The sequence below is a fragment of the Bubalus kerabau genome, chromosome 2, assembly GCF_029407905.1.
Source record: "Bubalus kerabau isolate K-KA32 ecotype Philippines breed swamp buffalo chromosome 2, PCC_UOA_SB_1v2, whole genome shotgun sequence".
Classification (NCBI taxonomy): domain Eukaryota; kingdom Metazoa; phylum Chordata; class Mammalia; order Artiodactyla; family Bovidae; genus Bubalus; species Bubalus kerabau.
The window spans coordinates 114,515,160-114,530,105 of record NC_073625.1 but is presented as its reverse complement, the minus strand read 5'-3'; the positions used below and the strand labels follow the sequence as shown (position 1 = coordinate 114,530,105).

The 14,946-nt window shown below is 42.0% G+C and overlaps 1 protein-coding gene and 1 pseudogene across 2 annotated transcripts in view; one reads left to right on the top strand and one right to left on the bottom strand.

The window, feature by feature from the left end:
* Positions 1-14,946, top strand: part of MYLK (myosin light chain kinase) — a 191,886-nt gene that overhangs the window by 49,423 nt on the left and 127,517 nt on the right. The window lies entirely within an intron of this gene.
* LOC129643628 (60S ribosomal protein L21-like) lies at positions 7,674-8,153 on the bottom strand (annotated as a pseudogene).

The window sequence follows — 14,946 nt, the reverse complement described above, 5'->3', positions numbered from 1 at the left end:
CCTGCTTCTCACTAGCTTTATATCCTATGCTTTTTACTTATGCTTCATATTTAGAAAGAGCAGAGCTTCTGGAATTAAGAGTATGATTCATATGTGGAGCTTTTTAAACCACCTAATGGTGAAGTTTAGTTGGCAGTGTTATCCAATGGTCTTGGATTTTAGCTTCACTAACTTCTAACTATGTAGAAATTAACCTTTTAAACCTCATTTCCTTTCCCAGAAACAGATGCTAATGGCTGCCCCATGGACTTTGTAAGGATCGGCACAGCACTGTCAAATAGCAGCTCTCAGTAAATGGTAGCTTTGTGATTCAAACCTGGCATTAACATCCTAAGAAGTACTCGCAGAAGGAAATCCCTGCATGAAGAGTGGAAGAGAAAGCTTTCTCCTCTGATTTCCTTCGGTAACCAGAGCCAAGAAACATGCAGTATCTCCCATGAGGGCAAGCATCTTAATGACAGGACCATTCATGACCTTGTGCAGTGGAATTAAACCCTAGGCTGAACCCTGGAAAGGGTCTGTGTAGCCAGCCCTGACGCTCACCCACCTCCAGACAGCTTGTCACAGAGCTTGGTGTAGAGCAAGGGAGAGATGTGATGCCTGCCCCCTTGGGAGCTTCTCTCTAAGGAGAGGCCATGGGCTGTTCTTTAGCCCCACACTGTCCAGAAAAATACAGTTGATCCTTGAACAGTACAGGTTTGAACCTTGCAGGTCCACTTATACAGGGATTTTTTTTCAGTAGTAAATACCACAGTGCTACATGATCTGAGATTGGTTAAATCTGCGATGTAGAACTGCAGAGACATAGAAACCACATGTGTATGGAGGGCTGACTATAAGTTATACACAGATTTTCCACTGCAGGGAGGATGGGCACCCCTAATCCCCAAGTTGTTAAAGGGTCAACTATATAATACTGGGAAATCCCATGGACAGAGGAGCCTGGTGGGCTACAGTTCATCAGGTCGCAAAGAACTGGACAAGACTGAAGTGACTTAGCACACATATAATGTGAGCCACATATGTAATCTTATGTCTTCTAGTAGCCACATTTTTAAAGTTGAAATCAATTTTGATAAAATATTTTACTTAATACAATACATTCAAGATTTGAAAATTATTCCTAATATATTTTATGTTCTCTAACATTTGCAGCATATTTTGCATAGTAGCACATCTTAATTCAAACCAGCTGTATTTCAAGAATTCAGTAATGACTGGTGGCTAATGGCTACCATGCCAGACAGCAGAGCTCTAGAAACTCCCACGTGAATAGGGATAAACAAGGTTTACATGGAGAAAAAAGAAGAGAAGCCCACAGGTATAAACAAGGTGGTGGCTTGTCCAGGGCAGTCACTCCATAGTGTGAACCTCGGGCGTGGGGTCGGGTGAGGGGTGGGGCTGAAATGAGGAGATATGCCCCTCACTGCATGCTGTGACTCTGAGAAGGCCCTTTGTGTCTCAGGGAACAGACAGTCACTTAAGTCATTTCAAGCAATAGATGGTTAATTTTAAGGACTTGAGCTCAGGAACCCAGGGAAAGCCAAACTGGTCAGCTCAGAGGTGATCCGACCTCAGAACTGCTCAGACTCACCCTTAGGCATGTTTAACGCAAATGCAAGGGCACCCAGATCACCTGGGGAATCTTGTGAAAACGCAGACTCTGGTTCTGTAGGTCTGGAGTGCTGCGCACATGCCTACAGTTATAACCAATTCGGTTCAGCTCAGTCACTCAGTCACGTCCAACTCGGCAACCCCATGGACTGCAGCACGCCAGGCCTCCCTGTCCATCACCAACTCTCAGAGTCTACTCAAACTCATGTCCATTGAGTCAGTGATGCCATCCAACCATCTCATCCTGTGTCCCCTTCTCTTCCTGCCTTCAATTTTCCCCAGCATCAGAGTCTTTTCAAATGAGTCGGTTCTTTGCATCAGGTGGCCAAAGTATTGGAGTTTCAGCTTCAACATCAGTCCTTCCAATGAATATACAGGACTGATTTCCTTTAAGATGGACTGGTTAGCTCTCCTTGCAGTCCAGGGGACTCTCAAGAGTCTTCTCCAACACCACAGTTTAAAAGCATCAATTCTTTGGCCCTCAGCTTTCTTTAGAGTCCAACTCTCATATCCATACATGACTACTGGAAGAACCATAGCTTTGACTAGATGGATCTTTGTTGGCAAAGTAATGGCTCTGCTTTTTAATATGCTATCTAGATTGGTCATACTTTTCTTCCAAGGAGCAAGCGTCTTTTAATTTCATGGCTTCCGTCACCATCTGCAGTGATTTTGGAGCCCCCCAAAATAAAGTCTCTCACTGTTTCCACTGTTTCCCCATCTATTTGCCATGAAATGATGGGACCAAATGCCATGATCTTAGTTTTCTGAATGTTGAGCTTTAACCCAGCATTTTCACTCTCCTCTTTCACTTTCATCAAGAAGCTCTTTAGTTCTTCTTCACTTTCTGCCATAAGGGTGGTGTCATCTGCATATCTGAGGTTATTGGTATTTCTCCTGGCAATCTTGATTCCAGCTTGTGATTCCTCCAGCCCGGCATTTCTCATGATGTACTCTCCATATAAGTTAAATAAGCATGGTGACAATGTGCAGCCTTGACATACTCCTTTCCTGATTTGGAACCAGTCTGTTGTTCCATGTCCAGTTCTAACTGTTACTTCCTGACCTGCATACAGATTTCTCAAGAGGGGTCAGGTGGTCTGGTATTCCCATCTCATTCAGAATTATTCCGCAGTTTGTTGTGATCCACACAGTCAAAGGCTTTGGCATAGTCAATAAGGCAGAAATAGATGTTTTTCTGGAACTCTGTTGCTTTTTCGATGATCCAACAGATGTTGGCAATTTGATCTCTTGTTCCTCTGCCTTCAAATCCAACTTGAACATCTGGAAGTTCATGGTTCACATATTGCTGATGCCTGGCTTGGAGAATTTTGAGCATTACTTTAATAGCGTGTGAGATGAGTGCAATCGTGTGGTAGTTTGAGCATTCTTTGGCATTGTAGTTCTAACCAGCCGCTGGTGATGCCCGTGTGGCTGGTCCACAGATCACACTTTGAGTAGTAAGGAAGAATTCCATTACAGATGTGATGTATTTATCCTAGTATGAATGATTCTCAAGGGTGAGCATGCATCAGAATCACCTGGAGGGCTTCTGAAACCACAAACTGCGAGGCTCTGCCCCAGAGTTTCTGGGTTAATAGCTGTAGGATTAGCTGAAGAGTTTTCATTTTAAAAGTTTCCTAGTGGTTGTTGATACTAGGTTGATGCACACTGGGTCCAACACTTAGAGAACCAGTAGGCTAGTGCCTCTACCTACTATGTTAGAGTTCTCCAGAGAAACAGAATAGATCATATGTATATGTGTATAAAAAGATTCATGACAAGGAATTGGCTGTCACCATTATGGGGGCTGACAAGTCCCAAGATCTTCAGTCGGCAAGCTGGAGAACCGGGAGACCTGATGGTGTCATTCCTGCCCAAATTCTAACGCCTGAGAATCAGGACAGCGGATGATGCGGTTTCAGTCCTAAGCGGGAAGGCCCTGTAGGTGATGGTTTCTAGGTGATGGTTTCTGAGGCTGCTCCACTTGTCTCTGTTGAAAAGCAAAGACACATCCTGATCCTGGCATGTCTCCCAGAGCTGAGAGTGTGTCCCTCTGTCCACAGCCTTGTGCACCACTCTGTCCCTCTCTGGGCCAGGCCCATTTCAGATAGGCTCCCCGCCCTCTCGGAGTTTACCTCCTACTGGGAAAGAGACTACAAATAGATAACCAATATAACTTGTAGAATTAAGTACTCCCTGACCATGTGTGAGAAACAGAGCCAGGTGGCAGGCCACCCAGAATGTGGCAGCAGAAGGGAGAGTGACCGCACGTCACGGAGTTTAAGGGGGAAGAGTGGCCTTAGTGACCACTAGCCTAGCTATGCTGGTGTCGCTGACACCAGTGTTATCTGGTGATATATGGATTTGTAGGAAATGCTTTTACACTATGTTTTGCTACTACCCTTTTTTCGGGGACAGATTTCTCAGATCCCTTTCATTTTCACATTGAATTAGATTGATGACAATATATATTTTGAGACTGTGTCTGTTTGCAGTGGCTGAGTTTTAAAATTACTCTATTCCTCAAGAACATCTGTTATGATTCTCCTTTTGTTGTGTTGTTCTCTTCTTTCATACCATCTTCTTTTACCAAAATCTTCTACCTTCTTTAAAGACCGTAATTATATTTCTCATTTGTACTCTTTATAACCTCTTTTCAGTCCATAACACCCCCGATCACTCTCCTTTTTGTAGGTATATATGCCCAATTTTTTTTTCTTACCCAGTCAGAATATTAAAATGCTCTGAATTTTTGTCCTTTTCTATCTCATCAAAGTCAAATATATAAATGTGGTAGAGATAAAAGTATTCTTTTTGCTCCTGCAGTCTCACTGGTAAACAGTTGTGTGTCAAGAGTGCCTTGGCAGAGGGCTCACGTGTTTGCTACATGGAAAAGTTAGATGACCAAGGACTCGGTCTCATTCTGTTCTTGAAGGATGACTTCCACATCCTTGTCTCCCTTCCCTCAGCTGTTTCCACCTTCCAGTTTGCCTCCAAAATATATGCCAGCACTGCTGATTGGCCCAGTTTTTACTCCTGATGGTGCCATCTTTTCTCCTCGTCTCTTATTCCTCCATCCGGTTCTCCCATCTCCACCCCAACCCCCCTATACTTGCCCGTTGCTTGTAGTCCTGGCCTCCGCTCCATTCATCAAGCTTTATTGCATGTGCTAACTTTGTGCTGTTATCTAAGAGCAACAAGACTTGGTAATTGCTCTTAAGAGGCTGACTTTCTTGACCTCATATTTCATTGTTATGTGATGATTAGGCAACAACATCAGGATGCATTTAGGAAGTGCTGGCTTTGTGTGGTGCCGTGTGGGAGACAAAATACTTTGTCAGATCCTTTCTGCAAGAACCTGGTTGGTCAGATAAGACCAAGACATGTTGAAAGCTAAGTCAAAACACAATCCCAGTCATAAGATAGCATTGGTTTATCTGCCAAATGATTGGCACATCAGCTCTGTAAGCTTAGAGAAGGACGAGATCTCTGGAGGCTGAAATGGTCTGTGATGTCTTCTTGGTGGAGGAAGGACTTGGTTAGTCCTGGAGGAGCAGGTCAGATGGATGCCATTTGGATGCAGAATATGATACTAATGACAGGGATGGGAGAACAGTGGAGAGAATTAAGGCCTGGGGTGGAGGGCTGGGCAGGAGCAGAGATAGTGGGAAATGAAACTGAAGGAGAGATTGGGAGGAGACCATGGCAGGTCTGGAGCATGAGGCCAGGTGGTTTGTAGACTCATATCCATCTCAGAGTATGGGACAGTTCTGCCCTTCATCGTTGCTTTTCTATTTTCATACTTCATGTCGCTCTCCAGGTGAAAGGAAAAGAACCCGAACTGTTGGAGCCCATTCCCTGTGAATTCATGGCCTGATGGGTGTAAAAATAAAGACCTGGACTGTAAAAAAAAAAAAAAAAAAAAAAAAAAAGAATGAATGAATGAAACCTTAAAAGAAGATAACATGGCAAGACAAGTTACAGACCACTGCTCCCCTTAGCCACAGCTAGAAAGACAGACATACTATGTGCTTATTTCTGCTTCAGGAATCTTCTAACTTATTTTTATTTTTCTGAACGCATGGGTTTCTACCACACGTGATCACAGATTTTTCACATGTTCCGTGTTTGATACACCATCATTTTGCGTGATTCCAAGCAAAAATGGGTTGCTTATTAGTACAATGAATTTCTCCAGAACCATGCTTAAAATAACCTTCCCATACACTACACTTGCCCACTGGGTGGTTTCTGATCAGACATCCATATAGTAGCTGCAGCCAAATTACTCCCACCACATCAGACCCACAAATGCGGAGGGGCTCCAACCAGAGGTTACTTTCTCTTTATTTCCTTTCTGATAAATTTTTATAAAATCAGTCTTTATGACTTAAGTACTAAAGGGAGCACCTGCTACTTGGCTTGGTGTTTTGTGGGGCGGAATCACAATGGAAAGTAACTCTTGAGAAGTGAGCTGGGATGCCTGGGAGTTTTGGCCTCAGAAAGAAGACTGTAAAGGAAATAGCCATTTTCTCTCTTTAGAGGATCTAAATCCTTTTCAGAGTACTTATTTAAGACAACTGGTTGCCATTTATTGAATTATTCCTCCCTCCAAAATGAAACTTCAGGTCACTACTCCTTTGAATTCATTTGGTAGGATATGACTACCTTATCCATCAATGACTGGGAAGTAGTTTGTCTTCTAAGTGGTGAATATTTTATTTCAACCCCTTGAGGAAGAATTGGTCCTTTCCTGGGGACCCAAACAGAACTCCTGAAGTGTCAACTTGATGTCCTTGGATGACCTCCTTAGTGTTATGGAAGGATGAACGGCTGACCCTTGAACAACACAAGTTTGAGATGTGTGGGTCCACTTATAAATGGATTCTTTTCAATAAATAGTATTTTCATTTAATTAAGTGTGGGGAAAAATTTGTCTTTGATTAGAGATCACAATAATCAAATCAAAAGAACTAGGGTTTGAGTCCCAGTTCTGTACAAGTCATTTCAACTTACTCCCCTTGGGTGAGTTGTGTATCAGTTCTTTCATTTTTGAGACAGATTAACAGTATGTGAATCTTCTACTACATGGGGTTGATGCCCCCAATCCCCATGTTCTCCAAGGGTCAACTACTTGTTATTGAGTGTCATTGTGTAAGAATAATGCACACGTGTACCTTCCGTGGAGAATGCACTGTGGTGTGGCAGTGACCTCCAAAGCTCACTGCCTGATTGGAGGCAGTAGAGTGAACCGTTTATATGGGGTGAGGCCCCTGCTTATACAGGGACAGGCAGCCCCTGGGAGAGGCCTGTTAACATGTATGGTCAGGACTTTCATGACTCCTGGAAGACACAGCTAAGACCTTGACAGGTGACAACACAGACCTTCTTGGGAAGGAAGGCAGCCCAGCCACCTCGTCATCCTGAAGTCCCCCCTCCCTCCCCTTCCCCAGTCCATCACCAGATCCTGCTGGGCCAGCTCATTTGTCCCCACTGCCACCATTCCAGCCCATCATCTCTGTCCTGTTGCATGGATTCCCAACTTGTCTCCCCAGTTCCACACATCAGGCAGTCAGTTCAGTTGCTCAGTCATGTCTGACCCTTTGCGACCCCATGAATTTCCACATTGCTGCTAAAAAAAAAAAAAATCAAACTTATTTTATCACTCCCTCCCTTCAAATCTTCCAGCAAGGATTTCTACCTTTAAACTGAAATTCAGGATCTTCAGCAGGCCCTGCACTGGAATGTCCCCTCCCCTATCTTTGAAGCATTTTGTCTTTCTCTTAAGGCTCAAGTTTTATTCTGGCCTTTATTACACACACCAGTCTACTGGCTGGAGCTCTAGCTAATGCCTTATGCATGATAGGGACTGGATCTGCGTTTTAGTACAGATGATGCCATGTCATATAGCAGAAAAGTGTTTTGACGCCACACTTACAGTCATTTCCCCCATTTTTTCCACTTCTGTGGTCTGTCTCTTGTCTTGCTATGTTATCTTCTTTTAAGGTTTCATTCTTTTTTTTCTTTTACAGTCTAGGTCTTTATTTTTACACCCATCAGGCCATGAATTTATAGGGAATGGGCTCCAACAGTTTGGGTTCCTTTCCATTGATCCTCACAAAGTGTGCTTCTTTGGGTGGAGCAGGCTGGCACTTCAGATGAACCCAAGTCCCTTTCTTTTTGGCTTCCTTCTTTTTTTGAACATTTTCGTACACGTGTTTCAGGAAGCTATCTCGGCTCTTAGAGTGCTTAATATGCTTGATAGGCACATTGATTCTCTTGGCAAGAGTCTTGCCCCTAACTTGTTTGTTTACAATGATGCCAACATCATGCTAGGTGACACTGTAGACTCTCCCAGTTTTGCCATGGTCACATTTGTGGGGCAATACTTTTTGAATAGTACCCATTCCCTTGATATCTACAATATCACCCTTCTCGTAGATTCACATGTATGTGGCCAAAGGTGCAACTCTGTGTTTTCTAAAAGGCCTAGAGAGGATGCAGCCCCTCCTCTTTCCCTTCGTGTTGGTCATTTTGGCGAATTACTGGAAGATGGCGGTTCCAGCCGAAAGGGCTCATTCTTTTTTTGTTTTATAATATGTGTGCTGTTATTTATCCTAACACTACTTTTTCTTTTTGCTATATGTTTTTCCTGCTTTTTTCTCTTTATTGAGATGCAGTTGACATATAACGTTGCTAACACTACTTGTTATTCTGGTGTCTACCTGTATACCTTTGTCCCTTTATTTCCATGACTACACAGTGTTTTGTGATCATTCACCTTTAAATCCAAACATGCATATGAGTCAGTGCAGGCATCTGTTTTGTTATGTCTTCTAATATGCCTGAGCATTTACATTTTGAAATAGTCATACTTGAACATCTGTTGATGTTCAATATTGAAATTTCTTATTGAAATAAATATTATTATAATTTACTTTCTTTTTATTTCTCCTTAATCTGTTACTTAGGGTTTTACATTTGTTTTCTCTTTGAAATTATATAGATAGATGGTTAGTTTCAAATATTGATTCAGCATTGGCACAGGGGACCTTGCTAAATACATGTTATAAACAGTGGGCACATGTTCTGATTGAGTGAAGAACCACTATTTTAAGCAATCCTCAGTATCTACTTTGCAGTTGCCTACAAGTAGGGTGACTGCTCCCTGGTTTGCCTGGAACAGTCATGATTTATTCCTGTTGTCCTGGCAGAATTATTAATTATGTCCCTTTCATTGTCCAGAGACCCTGTTTAGATAATAAATTGTATCACCACATGTTTTTAGAAGCATTTCTTCTTTTTACCCTCATGATCACAGTATTTCCCTTTTCAGCAGCATTCTCTGTGTCTAGTCAGCCTTTGACAAAAAGTGCTAGGTCCCTCCACTATTGAACTTTTCACTCCTAAAACCTGCCAGTATTCTCTTTTACTCATCCTTGAAGAATCTGAAATTACTGTTTAATACCTTAGGTGCCTTTTTTTCCCTCTCACTAACTTGAGCCTGTCTTCATCAATTCTCTTAACTTACTCTTCTATTTTTGGCATTTCTACCTTAATCCCCTTTCCACTTACTTTTTTTAAAACATAACCTTGCTGTTCTGCCAGATTTTCATACTTTCACAAAATTAATTTTGCCTTATCTGACAATTTGCAGCTTCAAATTTTTGCCTATAAATAGACCTTGTTAGCTATTTTAGTCCAAATTCTCTTTTTGCTTTGATGTATTTCTTTGGTGTTGACACACATTAAAATAAGCATTCCTCAATTCCATTTTTAGCCGACTTCTTTATATGTTACCTTTGGATAGTACCATAGACTGCTCTTACTCTGATATACAAGTACCTCCAAACAGCATTCTTTTGTTACACTTTGAGGAAATGCTATATTTTTGCTTTATTTTCTTTTTTTTAAGGAGTAAAGGAATTTTAACTTTTGGATTAAAACATTTGGTTCCCAAGAGTTTAAAGATGCTTAGTCTAACTTTTTTTTATTGTGATAAAATACACATTACATTAAATTTGCCATTTAAATAATTTTAAAGTGTATAATTCAATGGCATTAAGTGCACTCACAATGGCGTGCAGCGGTCAGCACTGTCTAGCTCCAAAGCTTTCCATCATCCCAAACAGAAAGCCCACACCCACTGAGCAGTCACTCTCCTTCCCCCTCCCCCAGCCCCCCAGCCCCTAGCACATACTCATCTGCTTTCCGTCTCTGTGGATTTGCCTCTTCTGAACATTTCATACAAATGGAATCGTACATTTTGTGTATGTCTGACTTTTTTCACTGAGCATAATTTTTCAAGGTTAATCTGTGTTAGCATGTGTCATCACTGTATTCCTTTGTATGGTTGAATAGCATTTCACTGTACAGACAGACCTTATACTGTTTACCCATTCATCCGTTGATCAGTCTAATTTTTATAAAGTCTTTACTACAGCATGAAATGAGTGGTACAGTATAGCATTATAAGTGCAGTGCATGGTACAGAGATATTTTATTTTAAACTTTTAATTTTATATATGCATACAGCTGATTAACAATGTTGTGATAGTTTCAGGTGGAAAACAAAGTTACTCAGCCATATACAGGTATCCATTCTCCCTCAATGGCACCCCACTCCAGTACTCTTGCCTGGAAAATCCCATGGACGGAGGAGTCTGGTGGGCTGCAGTCCATGGGGTCGCTAAGAGTCGGACATGACTGAGCGACTTCACTTTCACTTTTTCACTTTCATGCATTGGGGAAGGAAATGGCAACCCACTCCAGGGTTCTTGCCTGGAGAATCCCAGGGGTAGGAGAGCCTGGTGGGCTGATGTCTATGGAGTCATACAGAGTCGGACACGACTGAAGTGACTTAGCAGCAGCAGCATTCCCCCTCAAACACTCCTCCCATCTAAGCTGCCACATAGCATTGAGCAGAGTTCCCTGTGCTATATAGTAGAAACTTGGTTATCCATTTTAAATGTAGCAGTGTGTACATGTCCATCCCAAACTCCCAAACTATCTCTTCCCCTTATTCTTACCCCTGCTGGTAACCATAAGTTCATTTTCTAAGTCTATCAGTCATTTTCTGTTTTGTAAATGAGTTCATTTGTATCATTTCATTTTAGATTCCACATATAAGGGATATTATATGACATTTCTCTCTCTGTGTTTGACTTACTTCACTCAGCATGACAATCTGTAGGTCCATCTAGGTTGCTGCAAATGACATTATTTCATTCATTAGGCTGAGTAATATTCCATATATATATGTGTGTGTGTGTGTGCTGTATCTTCTTTATCCATTCAGTACAGGGATATTTTAGATGAGAGTCTTAGTGGTTGACATGTGACTAATGCTGGGGATAGAATGTGTATAAGAGGTTATAAAATTTGAATATATTTTCTTCTGGGTATTTTATATTTTTTTATGTTTGGGTCATTTTACTATGTTAGGATATTTTAATTCACTTTTACCTGCTTATGATCACATTGATTAGAAAAATTTGCATGCTGCTCCTTTTTTCATAAAATTCATTTGTTTAACAAATATTTGAAAGCCTATAATGTGATGGGAACTAGTGTGGTTACCTCTGCTGGATACAAAGTTCTGGTAAAGATATAGTTTGGAGTTATCAGCTTATGGGTATTATTTAAAGCCATAGGACCAAGACCTCCCAGGGAAGAGTCCATAGTGTTGAGGAGAGGGCCCAAGACTCAGCCCTAAGGTTCTCTTGGTGATAAAGTTCCAGGAAAGAAGGAGGTTGAGGAAGAACAGGCAACCTGGTAAAAGCAGAAGAGTCTGGAGGAAAAAGTGTTGGAGGGGATGGCCCCTGGTGTCAAGTGCTATTGAGTGACATGGGGAAGAGGCTGGACCACGGGTTTAGCAAGGTGGTGGTCAGAAGGGAGCTCAGTGGAGTGGAGAGGATCACAGCGCAGCTGGAGTGTGCTAAGGAGCACATGATGTAATATTTTAACATAGTTCTGAACATTTCATATATTCTGAAACATAATTCAGTGGCAGGAAAAGATTCTAATTGTACGTTTTAACCACTTATCTCCCTATCAACGTGTGACAATTGCATCATTTCCAATATTTACTATTACCAGCAAGACCACAGTGAGCAGCGTTGTAAACTTTCTTTCCTACTTTTAGCATCATTTCCTTTGACTAGAGAGACAGAAAGGAAGATGCTGGTCTAAGAGCAGAGCAACTTTAAAGCTTACAATTCTCATGTGCTCGGATACTTTCTGAAAGAACTGACTAGCTGGCATTCCTCCAATGTTATCCAGCATCTTGACTGCAATTGTCAGTTGAGGCCTCCCAGAACAGGTCTTTCCTTTTATCTGCCTATAACTTCTTTTAACCTTGAAAAGAGAATTTAATGAGAAGAACTAAACCCACATTATGGGGTGAAAAATATACACAGCTAGTTTAGTTCAGTTCAGTTGCTCAGTCATGTCCGACTCTTTGCAACCCCATGGACTGCAGCACGCTAGGCCTCCCTGTCCATCACCAACTCCTGGAGTTTACTCAAACTCATGTCCATTGAGTCAGTGATGCCATCCAACCATCTCATCCTCTGTCATCCCCTTCTCCTCCTGCCTTCAATTTTTCCCAGCATCAGGGTCTTTTCAAATGAGTCAGCTCTTTGCATCAGGTGGCCAAAGTATTGGAGTTTCAGCTTCAACATCAGTCCTTCCAATGAACACCCAGGACTGATCTCCTTTAGGATGGACTGGTTGGATCTCCTTGCAGTCCAAGGGACTCTCAAGAGTCTTCTCCAACACCACAGTTCAAAAGCATCAATTATTCGGCGCTCAGCTTTCTTTATAGTCCAACTCTCACATCCATACATGACCACTGGAAAAATCAAAGCTTTGACTAGACAGACCTTTGTTGGCAAAGTAATGTCTCTGCTTTTTAATATGCTGTCTAGGTTGGTCATAACTTTTCTTCCAAGGAGCAAGTGTCTTTTAATTTCATGGCTTCAGTCACCATCTGCAGTGATTTTGGAGCCCCCCAAAATAAAGTCTGTGACTGTTTCCACTGTTTCTCCATCTATTTGCCATGAAGTGATGGGACCAGATGCCATGATCTTAGTTTTCTGAATGTTGAGCTTTAAGTCAACATTTTCACTCTCCTCTTTCACTTTCATCAAGAGGCTCTTTAGTTCTTCTTTGCTTTCTGCCATAAGGGTGGTGTCATCTGCATATCTGAGGTTATTGATATTTCTCCCAGCAATCTTGATTCCAGCTTGTGCTTCACCCAGCATGATATACTCTGCATGTAAGTTAAATAAGCAGAGTGACAATATACAGCCTTTACATACTCCTTTCCCAATTTGGAACCAGTCTGTTCTTCCATGTCCAGTTCTAACTGTTGCTTCTTGACCTGAATACATATTTCTCAGGAGGCAGGTCAGGTGGTCTGGTGGTATTCCCATCTCTTCAAGAATTTTCCATAGTTTGTTATGGTCTACACAGTCAAAGGTTTTGGCATAGTCAATAAAGCAGAAGTAGATATTTTTCTGGAGCTCTCTTGCTTTTTCGATGATCCAGTGGATGTTGGCAATTTGATCTCTGGTTCCACTGCCTTTTCTAAAACCAGCTTGAACATCTGGAAGTTCACGGCTCACATACTATTGAAGCCTAGCTTGGAGAATTTTGAGCATTACTTTGCTAGTGTGTGAGATGAGTGCAATTGTGCAGTAGTTTGAGCATTCTTTGGCATTGCCTTTCTTTGGGACTGAAATGAAAACTGACCTTTTCCAGTCCTGTGGCCACTGCTGAGTTTTCCAAATTTGCTGGCATATTGAGTGCAGCACTTTCACAGCATCATCTTTTAGGATTTGAAATAGCTCAACTGGAATTCTATCACTTCCACTAGCTTTGTTCATAGTGATGCTTCCTAAGGCCCACTTGACTTCCCATTCCAGGATGTCTGGCTCTAGGCGATTGGTCACACCATCGTGATTATCTGGTCGTGGAGATCTTTCTTGTACAGTTCTTCTGTGTTTTCTTGCCACCTCTTCTTAATATCTTCTGCTTCTGTTATGTCCATACCATTTCTGTCCTTTATTGTGCCCATATTTGCATGAAATGTTCCCTTGATATCTCTAATTTTCTTGAAGAGATCTCTAGTTTTTCCCATTTTATTGTTTTCCTCTATTTCTTTGCAATGATCACTGAGGAAGGCTTTATCTCTCCTTGCTATTCTTTGGAACTCTGCATTCAGATGGATATAGCTTTCCTTTTTTCCTTTGCCTTTCCCTTCTCTTCTTTTCATAGCTATTTATAAGGCCTCCTCAGACAACCATTTTGCCTTTTTGCATTTCTTTTTCTTGAATATGGTCTTGATCACTGCCTCCTGTACAATGTCATGAACCTCTGTCCATAGTTCTTCAGGTACTCCATCAGATCTAATCCCTTGAATCTATTTCTCACTCCACTGTATAGTCATAAGGCATTTGACTTAGGTCATAGCTGAATGGTCTAGTGGTTTTCCCTACTTTCTTCAATTTAAGTCTGAATTTGGCAATAAGGAGTTCATGATCTGAGCCACAGTCGGCTCCCGGTCTTGTTTTGGCTGACTGTATAGAGGCTCTCCATCTTTGGCTGCAAAGAACATAATCAATCTGATTTGGTGTTGACCATCTGGTGATGTCCATGTGTAGTATTTTCCCAGCTAGCTAAATAGTTATATTAAGGGGAAGCACATGTACAACAATTGCCCACCCAGATGGAACCACGATGTGAATGTGACGCCACTGTTTGTTATTAGCTCTTTTTCGCTGAGGTCTTGGTATAACCTTAAACCAGATATGGCTGAGAAAAGTTCTCAGCCATGAGCTTCGTCCTCCACTCCTATGTGCCTATGCATTCATGTAAGTGTGATCCGTGCTGGGATTTAAGAAAGTTTCCCCTTTTCCAGGAAACCCCCTGCAGATCTCCCACTGCAGCTGCCTGCTGTTATCGGGGAATGACTTCTACCCTTTCCATGCGTGCTTTGGGTGGAGTTTTATAAACATTCCCAGCCTATCACAAAAAGATAGCAACTTTCAAGCCTATTGTCATCTCAAAAATTTCCTCCTCTCCCCTTCCCCGTTCCTCAAAAATACCCCAACCACTTTGTGGCCACTTCCTGGTCACATTGTGAGTTGTTCCTACCAGCAGCAGCATTTAGATAAAGGAGGTGACACCAGCCACCTGGGTCTGCTATTTAACTGCTTCCTACCCAGCACAGCAGCACCACACCCAGGACCAGCAGTGCCCAGTGTCCTGCTGGTGCAGGTTCTGGGAGGTACTGGCTTCACTGGAGCCCCTCTCCAGTGATCTGCT